This window comes from Scophthalmus maximus, chromosome 14 (assembly GCF_022379125.1).
Source record: "Scophthalmus maximus strain ysfricsl-2021 chromosome 14, ASM2237912v1, whole genome shotgun sequence".
In the NCBI taxonomy this organism is placed as follows: domain Eukaryota; kingdom Metazoa; phylum Chordata; class Actinopteri; order Pleuronectiformes; family Scophthalmidae; genus Scophthalmus; species Scophthalmus maximus.
The window spans coordinates 13,118,823-13,134,707 of NC_061528.1; the positions used below are offsets into that span (position 1 = coordinate 13,118,823).

A 15,885-nucleotide genomic window follows, 5' to 3' on the forward strand; every position below is an offset into this window, starting at 1 on the left:
ATGGGAAAACACAGGGCCGGGTCCCAATGGTTGGACGGTTTATCACATGGCACCTACAGAACCAGGCAGGTTGCTTTCTCTTGTATATCACAAATACACAAACTCTGGTTTGCGTCAGCGTCAAGTGGTCTCTCGAGCCGTTTTCAGACATGAACCCCCGACAAATGTGGCGAAACTGCGTGTGGGCATTTTCCAGAGTTTGCCGTCCACATATGACGAAGGCAACGCGTTCACAACAGAGGGGAAATCTCCGAAACATTGAGTGCCCTCTGGGTAGAGCAGCAGGAGGCAGGACACCATGAATATTCCGCTGCAGAAATCAGTGTTTTTGTTTACAGTCATCACTCTTGACATTCTGGGAAATTTCTTCTAGGAAAGGCTGAGGCCATGTGGACATTTGCATTCGCAGATGTACAGCCCCTTCCGACGAAGTTTTGGAAAAAGTCCAGACTTCGGTACATGTCTGAAAGCAGCTTTATTGACACAACCACATGTATACAAGCATGCGATGATTGAAGTTAATGTTGTCGTAGAGCTTTTGAAGCTCTACAATGATAAAATGATGCAACATGTTTGAGGAAGACAGTCTTTTAGCCCAGTGAAGTAAATATGTTCCTTTCCTCGCTTGGTTTGATTCTGTTTCCATCAGGGCTTTGCTCTGTGAAAACGTGTGTGCACCCGTGGTGCTGCAGACTGCTTTAGGTAAAAACATGATCCATAAGTTCCATATGCTTTGTGCATTTCATTTACCTGGTGTGTCTCTGAAAGAGTAGTACAGTATTATGCTCCAGCCAGTGGTAGCCAACCCCTACAGCAAATTATCTGTGCATTAGGGATGAGGTTGAGGTTTAATTAGGCCTGGCCATGAGGAGGGTTGAAGCTCCACACTAACTCCAGCAACTTCAGCTGCCAAAGCTCATCAGCCTAATGGAGACTCAGACGCAGAGGGCCCTCGGGGGCTAGCCTGACTTTCTGCCTTGTGCCAACCAAGACATGCATCTGTCTCTCTCACACACAAACGCACGCACGCACGCACGCACACACACGCACACACACACGCAGACGCACGCACACACAACTACTCAAAGACAAGTCAGATACTAGACACATGATAAAAAAGTAAAGTAAAATATGTGTGTTACTGAGGAGTTAAACTTTCTAATTGCATGATTTAAATAACTACTTAGGTGGAGCTAAGGCTCTGTTCGTACCATAGCGTTAACATCTTCTCCGGTAGTCTGATCACAAGTTTGCCAGACATGTTTGGAGTGACCACTTGTGGTTGGATCTAACTTTCCTGCTTTTTGTGTGTGTGTGTGTGTGTGTGTGTGTGTGTGTGTGTGTGTGTGTGTGTGTGCGTGTGCGTGTCAATATGTGATTGTCTGTGTTGAAAATTTGGTCGTGGCCACAAATAAATCAATGTATAGGAAACACTGTAGCAGACCACAGGATGTCAGCTGAGTAGGCGGCCCTTCTATAGCCAGACCAGCGCCCAAAGAGACGGAGTGTTCAGATCTCAACTGTGGCCTCAGTCCATCTTCGGTGCCTTCTCAGCTGCTGTCCGCTTGGGATTGGATCGCCGAGATGGATGTTATTGCCAAGTCTGAACAGGGTCTTTAACGCCTTGTCTTCTTCTGTGATTTGTTCCTATTGCTTGTACTCAACAGTCGAGCTACCTGTCTGACCTGTTTCGACAGACGGTGAACAGACCTTGCACTTGCAGAACTGATGTGAAATTCTCAAAACTCCTGAATGGTCTATGGCTATCCTCAAGCATAGCCTGATGCAGCTCAAATCCCCCCTTATTCAGCAAATCTGTAATACGAATTGGTCCGCTGGTTCTTTGTAGCCATCTGGTGTAAGGTAGACTGTCTGCCCCTCTGGAAAAAAAAAATCCTCCTGGAAGAAAACAGGAGGCTGTGGCCAACCCGAGCACAGATCTCCCTCTTCCATGCCAGTGCCTGTTTTTTTTTATACCTTTATTCCCCTGCCATCTCCTTCTGCAGTGGAAATCGCAACTCAGCTGTTAACACACAAAAAGGGAAGTCTAGTGTTAGTAGTGTGTACTTGTGTGTGTGCGTGTGTGTGTGTGTCTTTAATACTCCTGGCAAGTGTTTCCATCGTTTGGAGTCAAATGCACATAATTTTCGAAAGCCATCATTCACACAAAACACACACAACATGGTAAGTTTTGTTCCACAAGTAAATCCAAAAAACACATGTATGCTGCACACATTTCATGATTTGGCCTCAGGCATGAGGTTGGCTGGCAGAAAGGGCGAAGGTCCACGGAATGTATTATCATTTTTTCCTTTTTGCCCCACCCCCCTCAGCCACCATCTGCCCCAGCATTACCCAAAACTGACTCGCCGTGATTGGAACAAGCAACCTGACAAAACACTTGTTAGGCCCATATAAACACGCCATCAGTAGGAAAAAAAGTTAAGAGGTTAAGAGGAAGGTGTGGAGGAGCAGGGATGACGTTCATCTCGAGGTCGGCTATTATTGATAATGAGTTGTAAATAACACACAACCTGAAAAGTATGTACAGGACGGAGAGGAGAATTAGTATTGGAAGAGAAGGAGACAGATCAGAAGGTGTAAAAGAGGTAGAGAAGAGAAAAAAATGACTAGTAGTAGAGCGTGTGATGTAAAGGATTATGCCAAACGTAAGGCACCAGTTGACATACATGAGGTTTCATTTAGGGGATGTAATGAATTAAAAGGGGATGAGAAGAAAAATGAAGTCATGAGCTCCTAGAGTCAACATTTGCTTCACACACGTCCAAAGTATAAAAGCCAAATTAATAGTGGGTTATCTTCTGCTGATGGGAAAAGGCTGGTTACAGGGTCGGTGTGAAGAGCAGAGTGGAAAAAAAACTGAACCTCATTATCACATGACAACCAAATCTCTGATCATGTGTTTGCTTTTATTTAAAATATTCATTTTAAAATGTTGACAGATCTGGCTTCCAGTGGATGGAAAGTTAAAATAGGAAATTAAAAGATTTGATTTTTTTTTTACTGTCTATCGACATTGCTCTGGACAAATTATTTTGGATTCAAAATTCTTACATTAAGTACTTTCTTTTGTTATAATGTGTTTCAGTAGGGCTCCACTGCCTTGTCATTCTCACTGCTTCAGCTCAAAAAATGTGACAACATAGTACATAGTATTGGATTCAGACTCCTGAATTTTCAACAAGGGATTTAGTTATCTAATATGAACAGGTCATTCTACCAAACATGTTTAACTAGTCTTCTTCTAGAGGATTTTCCCGTCCAGAATTAACACACAAAAAAAGTTTGACTTGGCATAGTACGTCTTGCTCACAAAGTATACTTACTACTCTTGTCCATTTTGTCCTTTATACTTGAGACACAGACAGGCGGCAAATGGATAAATAAAGAGTGTGCAAAAATTGGCAGTGGGTGTGTTTGTTTTGCGGGGCATGTTGGCCGCCTCTCCGCACTGACGGCCATTCTGTCTCAGAGGTTTGAATGATGGAGAGGGACAGCGAGGCTGGCAAGTCGCTAATGGGTGTGACCCTAATGAGCTCCGAGCCAATGAGCGCGCTCGCCCCTCCCCTCCGCTCACCTCTGATCTCTTCTTGTTTGTTTAACACCCTCACAGGTGAGATGAGGTAAATTCTGGTACGCTGCCAGATGGCTACTAAAGCAGGAGGCATAAGCAACGGACGGAATTGTAATTATAAGCAAATGCTCTTGTTCTTTTTCATGCAGTCAGTAATGAAACATGTTTTACTCAAGTATTTTCCTGCATCTCTGGTACATGATCTGGTTCGTGTTCTCACATCTTAAATGTTTATTTTCCACGCCGATTTTTTTGCAAAACTGCACTTCTCTCACCCGAGTAGGACGTTTACATACGGAAATAACACAAAATTGACTCTGAAGTAACCATCCTACACTCGCCCCATTTATGCTTATGGATGCTTCCCTGTGCTTCTGAACCCTCTTTCTCCCTAACAACCTGTGATGTCTCACACTCCGGTCCCCTCTCTCCCGCCCTGGAGAAATGTCACTTGGGCCGGAATCGTCCGTCAAACTGGCACATCTGACAGAGGGTTCGGCTGAGAGGCCATGCTCCGATTGGCACGGGATCCCCTGGCTGTGCTGGCTGTGTCAGGCTACTGCCTTCTCCGCTCTCTTTTCCCATCCACGCTATTAGCATTCCACTCCCTCCGACAATACACACACCACCACCATCGACTTCTAGCTTCCTCTTTCCTCAGAGCTCGTGTTGCTTCAGTCTCCCAGAGGAGTTTATTTGTAGATTTCTTTTTCTTCCAGTAGCGTGCATGTGTTGTACACAAGCAGAGCAAACCATTAAATTATTCGGTTTTCTTTCGCCTTTTCGGTTTGGATGGGATGAAATGTAACTACTACAAAGTAACCGTAATTTGTTTTCCGCTAATTATTTATTTTCTGATTGATTTTTGTTCTTTCAAAGATAAGGAAAAAAAAAAAAAACTAGCAGTCGATGTGCTGATGAAGTGCAGCCAGGTTTCTCCCATTGGGATGTCAACAACATGAATTGCTCATCTTGCTTCATCTGCTGCCTTTAGCTAATCACAATTCAATTTGAGAGGAATGAGAAGTGACCATGGGCCTGTGTAGTGGTGAGAGGCCTTGAGACCACCTCTTTCTTTTTTCTCGCCAGCAATTCATATCGATTACTCACAGAAACCAATGAAGCCAAGTCCCTTTGTGACTCCGCAGGTTAGGGCCACTTGTTTTCTTTAGGATTCACTCCTTTTTTAATTAAGTGTGAACCACTTCATTTGGCCAGCAGTCACACATGTATATTTAATCTACTGTATGTGTGTGTATGTCCATTGTCGCTGTGTTCCCGATGTTACGGTGTTAAGGCTCACACACTTACATACTCTGCCTCCCTTCCGCACCGTCTATTTCATTTTTTTTATTATGAACATGACATCAATTTGTGTATCAATTGGAGTGTCCATGTTCATCAAATAAAAACTCCACTTTGTAAAATTCTACAGTAGTTATAAATACTCAATCAGATGTTACAGTTGTAAAATTGTACAAATAATAAGGCAACACATGACTTCTTGTCGTGTAAAATAACCGGTGTCATTGGTAAGACCATTGTTTATTATCCAGAATTTTCACACCATGGCATCCCTATAGTGTCAATGTGTGCGTACAAATATGTATGAATTCTTCTTAGTGGATGCTTCATACTATATGAGAGCGCCCCAAGGGATTTAAAAGGAACTTCACCTGATGAAGCATGGCTATTTGTATATATTAGTTTGCATTCACATGCATCTCGGATTATCTAATCACAAGTGGACAGCTTTGAGGGCGTTGGTTCACACGTTGCATTATCGCACGCATCTCCACATACGTCTCGAGCGACCACTTGTAACGTAATCTCACTTATCTGCTCTATATGCAAATAAAAAGTTACATAATTTTCCGTTTGGTGCTTTTAAACGGTGGGTTTGACACCAAGCGATTGGCTAAAGGCGAGTGTGGCAGTATGAGCTGGTGGAGCTTAGAGATAGTGGGAAACTGTGCTTGCAACTTGGAAAGGCCTGCGCAAGAAGGAAATCTACCTGACTGAACTTTTGCTAAGTTTCATTTATGGTGCCTTTCCACAATCAACATTTTTTACTTTTCCAAACACAACGTTCACTGTAGAGCTGCCTGCAGCCTATTGATTTTTCAGCCCTTACACACACACACACACACACACACTGGACCTGTCTGTCATAGTCTGACTATAAACAAAACAAAAAATAATAATTTGGCCTTTGTGAATTGAAATGGAATTGATGAATGTTTGTATGTTAAGCAGGGAAGTATAACCTGTTCACAAGTGGTCACTCTGGATGTATATGAAGAGATGCATTCTTCTGCAGGTATGATCGGACAAACTCAGAGCTGTCCACAGATCCATCAAGGCCTTTCAATCTTTTAGGATACAAAAAACAACCTGTTGACTTTCCATGGATGCTCAACACTGATGGTAGTATCTAAGGAACATTTTAACTCAAGCAAATTTTTCCTGATTTCTGTAAATGTTGGTGTACAGAGGCTGTGTATAATTGTGAGGCGCATGAGGCAGCAGAGCCAACACATTGGAGGACGAAGACGGTGCTGCGCCAGATGTGTCCATCTGATTATGTTCATGAATGCTTGCTATTGTCTCTGAGCTGAAGTTGCTTCCACAGTACGTTCATCTGTTTGTGCATGTACAGTTGCAGATGCGTGTGGGCAGACTGATGCAAACTGCGGTGCTAATCTGTGCAGGAAAAAAATAGACTTTATGCTCTCACATCTGTTTGGAGCATGATACAGTATATCCGCTTGCAGATAAAAGGTACTGTTTGGGTGTTGGCCGATGATGCAGCTAATGTAATGAATTGTGCATGCCAGGTTTAGCGCGTTCTCTTTGCATGCCCTGCAACCAAACACGCCCCAACGTAACCCGGGCCAAGTTCAGAGAGGAGCAGTGGGACAGAAAAAAAATGATGACAATTTTTGTTCTATTTTTGCCATTGGATTTTGTTTTCCCTTGTGAACACACGCACACGTGTGCAGGGGCACACTCGGAGGTGGAAGCAAAACGTTTAACTTTGAAAGTTGGGCTCCTAATTAGCTGAATTAGCGGTGGATCAAAGAGGACAATTAAGGGGGGGTGTTTGTGGTAGCGAGGGCTCATTAGCATCACAACACATGGACATGTCCATGAGAAAGAGTGCGGCAGAAGGAGTCTTATTACGGAGCGCCGCTGTGCTTACGCTGGGCCACATGCAGGCATATTGGACGCCGCGCACACACACTGCCAAAGAAACGCACTCACACACCGCGTAGGCATGGATGCGCTTAACGCATGGTGTACCGATGGATACAAATCCTATGCACACACATACACACACACTGGGATATACAGCTCGTAATGTTTGCAGGCGAAAAGGACAACAAAAGCAATTCCCTGCCCGCTCGCATCCAATTTCGGCTTAATTAAAAGGGGAATTAACTTTGATCTGCGGCGGTGTAGTTGGAGCTGGGCAGCCCGGCCTTTAGAAAAGCACTAGCCCATAAGTATTCTTCAACTTCACCCTCAAAGTCAGACACAGATTGTTTTTTCGTTTCACTCGACACTGTTTGAGCTCAATACAGATAAGGGCAGGAAGGATTCTGCGACTGTAGGACTACCTTAGTGTTCCTCATTAACCAGATCTAACAAACCCCTGGCACCGGGCCACTGTGTGCGGCTCTTTACATGGACGGCATAAGCGGAACAAAAGATCAGAGGGATGGCCCATTATTTGAGCAGTCCCACTGGTTCTTTGGTCCAGTGATATGAGTTAATGATGGGCTGAATCATATGTTTTAAAGGAGGGCACAGGTTTTTATTTGAGTTTCAAACCTAAAAGAAAATATGTATTTTTTTTTATGCGGATGGGCCTAATGGCATGCGTTGTCTGTAATTTAGAGAGCATATAAATATTTTCTCCTACAATCATTCCTCATGAAATACAATTTTTACCATGATTTTTCTTTTTAATTGTTTTTTTTTAGTTGCAAACATTCTGCATGTACCTGGTTACTGCCAGCGCACCAGTGCTCTCTTTGTGCATTCATGAAAATGTTAAACAGGAGGGGATTTCTGCAGAGACCTCTGCTGAGTTATTTTCACTGGTGCACAACTGTTGAATTTCTATTTTCCTTCTAACTGTTGCAAGCAAACTCTGGTTCGTGAAATCCGTACCCATGCGAATGGCTTGGCGTTCCTGTTTGATCTTGAACTGAATTCATAATGTAAGATGATTGTGATTTGCATATTGAGGAGCAGCTGAACGATTGGTGCAGAGGGTTGGGGAATGGTTAAAACTGTACTGGGACATCACTGCCGAGTGAATTACTTTTGGAATAGTGGTTTGATTTGAGAAAAAAGATTAAGAAAACTAAAGTGTTATCAAAATCAGAAATACTTTATTGATCCAGGGGGGAATTTGGGTTTTTGTAAAAGAATGTGAATTGTTTGCTCACAGTGGCTGACTAGTCCCTTGCTCTATACAATCTCCTTTAGCTGTTTAATAACTCAGGCACTCTGTGACAACCTCACCACTTTCCCCTCCCAGAGCTCAGTGGACCTCATCCGAATCATAAGCATTCCCCAGAAGAGCACCAGCAGAGAGCGACACTTGGAGAGAGGGGCTTCGCTCCTCCTCCCATGCTGCTTTTTCTTTCCCGTTGAGGTGTGGCTTCCTCCTTCTGCCACCGTCTCCCTGGTTTCCATCCATCTCAGGGGAAACGCCGAACCCGTCTATCAGCACAGCCCTCCAGGCCACCGAAGGGTGGGACAGCAGGATCGAGGGGTGCGGAGTGTGCTCTGACTGACAGCACTGATAATCACTGTAATAAGTGCAGGGTGGAGAAAGTAGGTAAGCATCCCAAATGACACCACTGACGCCACCGCCAGCACCCTCCGCTCGGCCGACGCTGTTCCCAGTGAGTGAGGACCAGGTAGGACAGAGTGAGTATAAACCATAGGAAGGAAAGCAGGAGGGGATGCTCACCGAGGGCTGGCAAGACTTTTAGTCAGTCAAGACGAAATCCCATTCGTCTTCCTCTAGATTAACTGTCAAATATCTGCTCTGAAGGAACAACGCTACGCCGCAGCCCGGTAACAAAGTTAGGAGAGACAATTAAACGTAGCAAATGTATTCATTCACCTGGCAGGAGAACAGAAATCTATCTTCAAGCGGGGATCTTGACACCAGGCAGGACCCATGTGGCAAGTTTTCATAGCGAATAAATCTGGTCCTCTCTGGTAAAATCAGTGGTCAATGTCTCTGCGTGGATGTCAATACATTATAAACTATATAATACCTTGTACTGTGAACCTTGACGTCTGTTCTTCACTGGACTGATATCCATCACCAATTCACAAAAACAAAAACATGTTCCACCTACAGATGCAGTTTAGAGGTTTTGTAGTCATTGATGATGAATTTCCTAGCATGTTGCCCTTCACGTGAGCGGAGAGCATTGTTTTGCAGGTCCTCTGGCTTTTCATACAAACATAGTGTATGCTGTTGTCTACATCAAGGACCTGAGTGTGTATTGACAGTCTGCTTTCTTGTAAGTAATAGAATTCTTCCATAATTCGTGTGTCCGACACTCTCAGGACAGACAGACATTTTTTAATGACATGTCTCTTTACTGAGCTTAATGAGCTTATTTTGTTCTCCTTCATTCTTCCATTATCATTATTATTATTCCGTCAATTCTTTTCTGCCGCGTCTCCCTCTGTTGTCATGCTTTCTCATTTTCTCTTTCATACCTACTCATTACACTGAATAAATAGTATTTCAGAACACGTTGAATACGGCAGTTATCTTTAAAAACACAGCTGTGAGAGTGCAGATATCCCTGCACAGAGCGACTAGAATTTTTGCTGGGCCTTTGAACTATAAGCACAGCTAATCACGTTTTGTCCCTGCCGCTGCCTGGGCCCGATCGGTGCTCATACAATGCAGAAGTGCTGTGAAGTCCCTCATTGTTTCTGTTTGGATGGCTCTGTTTCCTTCAGCAAATGGAGGGACATCTAATTTACTGACTTCCAATTGCATTCCTTTTTGCCAAACGTTGCTCAGTCAGGCTCTGATTTACAGTGCTTTTATTGTAAAAAAAAATGTTTTTCATCTCCATCTATGAGAACATTAGAATTTTTTTGTTGTTGTTTTGTTGTCTGACCCATGCTCCATTACCAGTCCAGTACCTGCCTCTATACATAAATAGCAAGCTACAGCATCAGTATTTCACTGTACAATGAGTCCTCCATTGTCACTGAATATTAGGATTAGACGTAATGTTGTATCAAGATTACAGCATGCGATCTGGAGGGGGAGTGGCAGCAGTGGTGAATAAAAACAACCTTAAATTCTGTTCATGAAACTAAATCTGAAGTGAGAGAGACATGCAGGGTAAATCAAAATGTAACAAAGAAAGTCACAGATGTTCCTCGCTGTCAGTACCTGTCAGCTGAGTGACTTGTTTGCCTGTTGAATAGCTTTTTCTAAAGATCCGAACTACTTGGCATGCCTCAAATAACCAGTTACACCTGTGAAGCAGGCTGCATACCATCTGCTTTCATGAGAAAACGGTGTAATGTCACTTTCAAGTTGTTTTCGGCCAGGGCATCCTTGTGGCCAACATATGATGTAAATGGTTAGATTCCAGCCTCTGGCTTTTGTTGAAAGCAATTTCCCCTTTTTGTTCTTTGCATATGTTTTCTGCTTTCTATGCTCTGTCCAAACAAAGCAACATGTCATAAAAAAAAATCATTTAATGTTGAAATATGAAATCGAAAAGCCAATAAATCTGAGCTTAACCGTCATAGTCCACTCACTCAGATGTTTTATGATTTGAGCTCTTCTCAGGACTGTGTGAGTGTCTCAAATCAAACGCAGCCGTTTTTTTGCATTCAACAGGAATGACGATCGCAACACAAGACCGCCATTGTCGCTCACCAAAATATCTGCTGGCTGATTTGCTCACTTGAATTAAAAATGAACGTTTAACTTTCTGGTGTGTGCCCCCCATGTGTCACGTCTCATGGCAAATACGCCGCCATCGGTGCCAAAAACCCTGTCCCCTCTCCTCGGCAGCCATCCTCTTCTGCTACGTAGCTGAGATCGTTTTGGCCTCAGCTTCTGTACTTAAAAGAGCAATTGTGAGTGTGGAAGTACATCAATTCAGACACAGCCCACATATCATATCTTTTTAAAATACTTCATGAGGCTTTTATGACCTGGTCAGAAATATATTTAGCTGGAGATACCGGGAAGGTGACTTCATATAATTACTGTCGACTAGACAGAGGTTGTGGATCACATCACTGATCCACAAGGCCTGTTAGCCTTGAATATGATTGAATCATCAGTATACTGATGAACTTATTAATTTGTGAGGATTTCCAAAGAGGTGTTGAATATATCTAGTACTAGAGAGAGAGAGCATTTGTGCACAACCTGTCCAAAAATAGCTATTTGCCACATTGCGCTGGCCTATGAAAAAGAAAACCTTGGATCCCCTGGTTCTTCTCCTTGCCTGCCCCCTGTTTTATTAATATTTCCTCATAGTCTTGCCCGCTTTCATTCCTACTTCCAACTTCTTATCCCTGTCTTTTTGAATTCAATTTGCATCCATTTAGAAATAGATGAGATGCCAGCTCTCACCAGCTCTTTTTTTTGTTTCTAAGTGATGGGCAACTCCCAGCCCCCGTTTCTCTTCTTCATCCAGTAGTGATCATTCTAGCCAAATAGTTGGAATTAGCAATGTAAAAATCTGCTCATGCACTGCCAGCTGGAGCAGATGCTCAAATTAAACATCAGTGCCAGATTTTTCGACTGGCATGATGCTAAGCTGGAAGGCCGAAGCTGAGGAGGAGGAGGAGAGAAAACAAGAAAACAGGTTGAAAAGGGACAGAGGGGAAATGTGCTTGTGTGAGAGAGAGAGAGAGAGAGAGACGGAGAGAGAGAGAGAGAGATGGAAAGGGAGAGAGGGAGAGAAACAAAGAGAAAGGCAGAATAAGAGAGAGAGAGGGTAGGGGAGAGTGAGCATGGGAATAAGAAATGGCAAATTCTTTAGTTTCAGCCAATTAGGCTGAGAAGCCACTGGTAATTAACTCTCGAGGGACCCACTGAACAGTCATGCACCTCGTTTACATAATGAGGATGAGAGAAGAGGCTCTTTTTCTCCTCTTCCTCGTCCTCCCTGCCTCCCTCTTGTTCTCTGTCTTTGGCCTGTTGAACTACAGCAGAACACCACTTCCCTCTATTCCTCATGACCAATGTCATACAGCTCCCGCTGTCCCGATACACCGAGGGAATATTGCGTGTTCAGTGGCATTTGACTCATAGAAATGAGAGGAAATTGATTTTTAACTCAGGACTGTTCGTTAAACGGACATGAAATCCTGAAGATTGATTATCCTCTGGCACCTTGCCATCCATTTTAGGCACGCCTCTGTACTGGACTTGTTGTCTTCTCCTCTCAGATTCCCGAACCCTCTGCATACATAAAGGAAAGGTTGATCATGTAAATTTATGATAATCCCTTGGACTTTCTCTTTCTGCCCTTTGCCCCACTCCAATACCTTTCATTTCCCTCTCCCAAGATATGGAAATTGATGGACTCACACTTAGGTCCAGAAGCCTTTTTGCTTCGCTGAAAAGATTCCGAATATGAGAGAAAATTGCCAAGTGTTGAAGGGCACACCTCTCGTTTTTCATAGCTACAGGTTAAAGGGGCATTTCCCTCTGTAAAACTACCGACTTCTTCCAGCCACAAACTCTTGGGCCCCCACCGCCCTCGAATTGAAATTTCTCCTCCGCTGTAAATATTAAAGGATTTTCACTACGTCTCTAACTACATTACATATTTAGTCTGTTGTCCTTTTTTTCATAAAATGCTAAAAAAAAACAATTTGAGTGTACAAACTCATCAACCTGAATGACCTGGTTGTCGCAGCAGTAAGCGTTGGCAGCTCTTCAGTGTGCAGGACCCATTGAGCGGTGAATTTACACAACCAGGATTCAGTGTGCTCCGGTGACACGGGTGGAGAAGTACTTCCAGTGCATTGATTATCGATAAGTGCTTTTCCACAGCAAAAACACTTGAGCACGCACGCACGCACACACTCAGTTCTGGGCGTCATGAACTGTTCAAAAACAATTTACCACTTTTTTCCCCCCCGTACGAGGTTGAATGTAGCTCAGGGGTGGTGTGGATGTAATGTAACAGGAAGAAATTCATATCTTCAGGTTGTGTGTTTTCCTCCATGCTGCCTTATTTTCCCTCTTCCTTTGATGGCGGAGTTGGGATAAAAGCGTTAAGTTCACTTCCTCTTTTAATAAAGGAGGCTTAATTTAATTAGCTTGCACCGTGCGAGCCTGCTATCAGGCCCTTCTGTTCCCATACCCAAGGTTTCTGATGCTCTGAGGAGGGGAAGGGAAGAAAAAAGGGAAACTGTCGGGTGGTCTCCAAGGAGGAAGTGTCCTTTTATTAAGGACTTCTGCGAAGATCCCATTACCGTCTCCTCAAGAGTGGGAGGGCAACACATAGGTAGATGGACAGACGTATGGAAATGGAAGATGAAAAATATATTCATGAAAATCCAGCATTCACAGCCCTGAGATCAGAGGTAAGCCCGGATGCCATACGTAGTGTGGACAAAATGGGGCCCCACCTGTACAGAATTAACAAAGTAGTAGTTGCTAGTATAAAGAGAAGAACTCCCTATGAATATACCGGGTCTCCCCATTTTTTTTTTTGCTTGTGTATTTTCTTTGGCTGTCTTGACTGTATTTTTCCAATGCAGGGAAATCTGCAAGTCATTTTATTGGGAATTAATTTGGGATTTCTTTTTAATAACACTATCTGCGTAACCTTGAGCCTATTTCCCTTTTGGTCCAGAGCAGGATGTTGAAGGATAAAGTGCTGATCTCTTGCAGATAGATTTTACATATCTGTAGAGAAAATCCCAGTTCTTTAAAAATCAAAGTAATGTTCACTGTGACTGTAATTAGATTATATGTTGTAGTGTTGCTCTTTTGAATATGACTGATGACTAATGACTAAATGACTATGCTTGTTATGTCAAGGGGTATTACCACTGGAACACTACATTTGGAAAAACAAAACAAACACCAACCAAAAAATATTTGTTCTATAATTGGTGACCCAAACTGGATCTTTATCTGGTCACACTCATACTCTTCAGACCAATAGGCTGACAGGGTCTATGATTACAGGTGTTACAAACAACTTGATTGACAAGGTTACATCAGATACATCAAGTATCATACGAACGTAAAATATATCAAATAATTGTATATTACGTGAAAGGAAACAACAAATACTGTATGTGGCAAAAAGCATTCCAAAAGTATGTTTACACTATGTTTTTTTGTCATTTTGTTATTTTTAAGACAATGGAGAGAGAGCTACTTTAAACTCTTGCACCAATAGGTCTGGACTACAATGTGACAATTTCATTTATTTATTCTTACATCACAGTCACTGTGACATGTGTGCTTCTTAGTCATGAGTTGGTTCTTCAACTTCTACCACAACTTGAGTTTTACATTTTTTACATTACAGAAGTCAAGTCAAGATTTTATTTTGTTGAACAGGGTCCTGTGGTGAAGTTTACCAATACATAGGGCACATAATCTACAACTGTGACTAACATGTCTATAAAAAAAAAGATTACAGTAATTATACTTTGTCCTGTGAATATGAATACTTTAGAGGTACGCGGGTCCACACTGTTGTGAGGGGGAATGGGCAGCCCAATTCTGTCATAGCCTGGACAGCTATCAGAACACATGGACTTGTGACTGTCACTCTTAGCCCTTAAACTGGGCCAAAGTCATGAGTTTACATCATCAGGACTACAAAGAGGCACTTGGCCTTCTTATCATGACACAATTGCTAAAGTGCTGCATCAAGAGACACATTCAGGTCAGCTTATTTAAAGATGTGCTGCTTTAATAACAGTGATTAATGATTAATTATTGTATTTAATTATTGAATTGGTAGGATAATTGTAAGTATTCTACAATAAATATAGGAAAACAATAGTAGTAGATGATGAGAAAGATAGCAATGTTGTTTACTTCTTTTTTTGTATTTATTACAATATAGAAATATATGTGTTTTTTTCTTAATAAGAAGAGGTGAAACGTACAGCTGCCCTGAGGGTCAAAACACAACAACATTTCACAAAACTTGGCAACATTTCACAAAACACAACATCATTATTGAAAACTCAACAACATTACAGACAACTCATCAAAATTTCACATAACACAACAGCATTATAGAGAACACAACAACAATTTGGAAATGAAAACAAAATTTCGCAAAACGAAACAGAATTTCACAACACTTGTGTCATATACTCTCACTGGTGTCTCATCTTGTTCTATTGTTTTCCAATAATATTTTTAAAATTAATTCACGAGAGAAATAACATTCATGAACACCTTAACATAATATGCCAGTGCCCGTGAACATTCTTCACACTTTTTTTTATTTAACAGTTATTGATTGTTAATGAGCATGAATGTCTCCTCCAAGCGGTGTCATTAAAGGACACTGAGTCCTAGTTGTGTTAATTAAAACTTAATGGAATGAGGATTAAAAAAAGAAAAACACCAAAAAAATCTGTGGCCCACAGCCTCATTACAGGATACTGTGAGGAAAATATGGTTTTCAAGTTAATTAGACATTTTATATACTTAGCCAAGAGAATAAATTGTGTTAAAAATCCCAGAAGTTTTGTGTTATATCTAGATATCTCATAAATTTAAGATTGCTGAGGGAGCCATTACTGAATAAGTATAAGAATAAGTTTCAGTGTGCAGTTTCATTACAAATGAGTTGCCCTATTTACAAGAGCCACAGTGCTGTGGTACAATGTATTAGAATAATGACACGGAGAGGTGTGAACCACTGTAAGTCATCTGTATGTTGGAGGTTCCTCATCTTCTCAATTTGCTCCAATATATGTGGCCCATCTGTGTAACCCTTCTAACCCTTCAGTGAGGCATGATGATGCTTAAAGTAACAAATCTCCACCGTTATTGGATGTGCATTCAAGACGTTTTACTTTCTCCAGTGAAACATGCATAATGTGTAGTGTGAAATGAAAATTTCACTGTTTAATTTCATATCCCTGTCAGCTCCTCGGCCCCACGTGTCTCCTCTCCAGGGATCAGCAGCAGGAGGTCAAGATTTTATGCCAAAGACAGTTCATGACCATTTTTTTTGGTAGGAACAGAAAATTAAATTTCTTATTTTTTTATGAAC

At 42.1% G+C, this 15,885-nt stretch overlaps 1 protein-coding gene and 1 long non-coding RNA gene across 3 annotated transcripts in view; one reads left to right on the forward strand and one right to left on the reverse strand.

The window, feature by feature from the left end:
- Positions 1 to 15,885, forward strand: part of LOC118282767 (receptor tyrosine-protein kinase erbB-4-like) — a 251,138-nt gene that overhangs the window by 11,798 nt on the left and 223,455 nt on the right. The gene's annotated exons all lie outside the window — the stretch shown is intronic.
- Positions 1 to 15,885, reverse strand: part of LOC124850994 — a 216,318-nt gene that overhangs the window by 3,754 nt on the left and 196,679 nt on the right. The window lies entirely within an intron of this gene.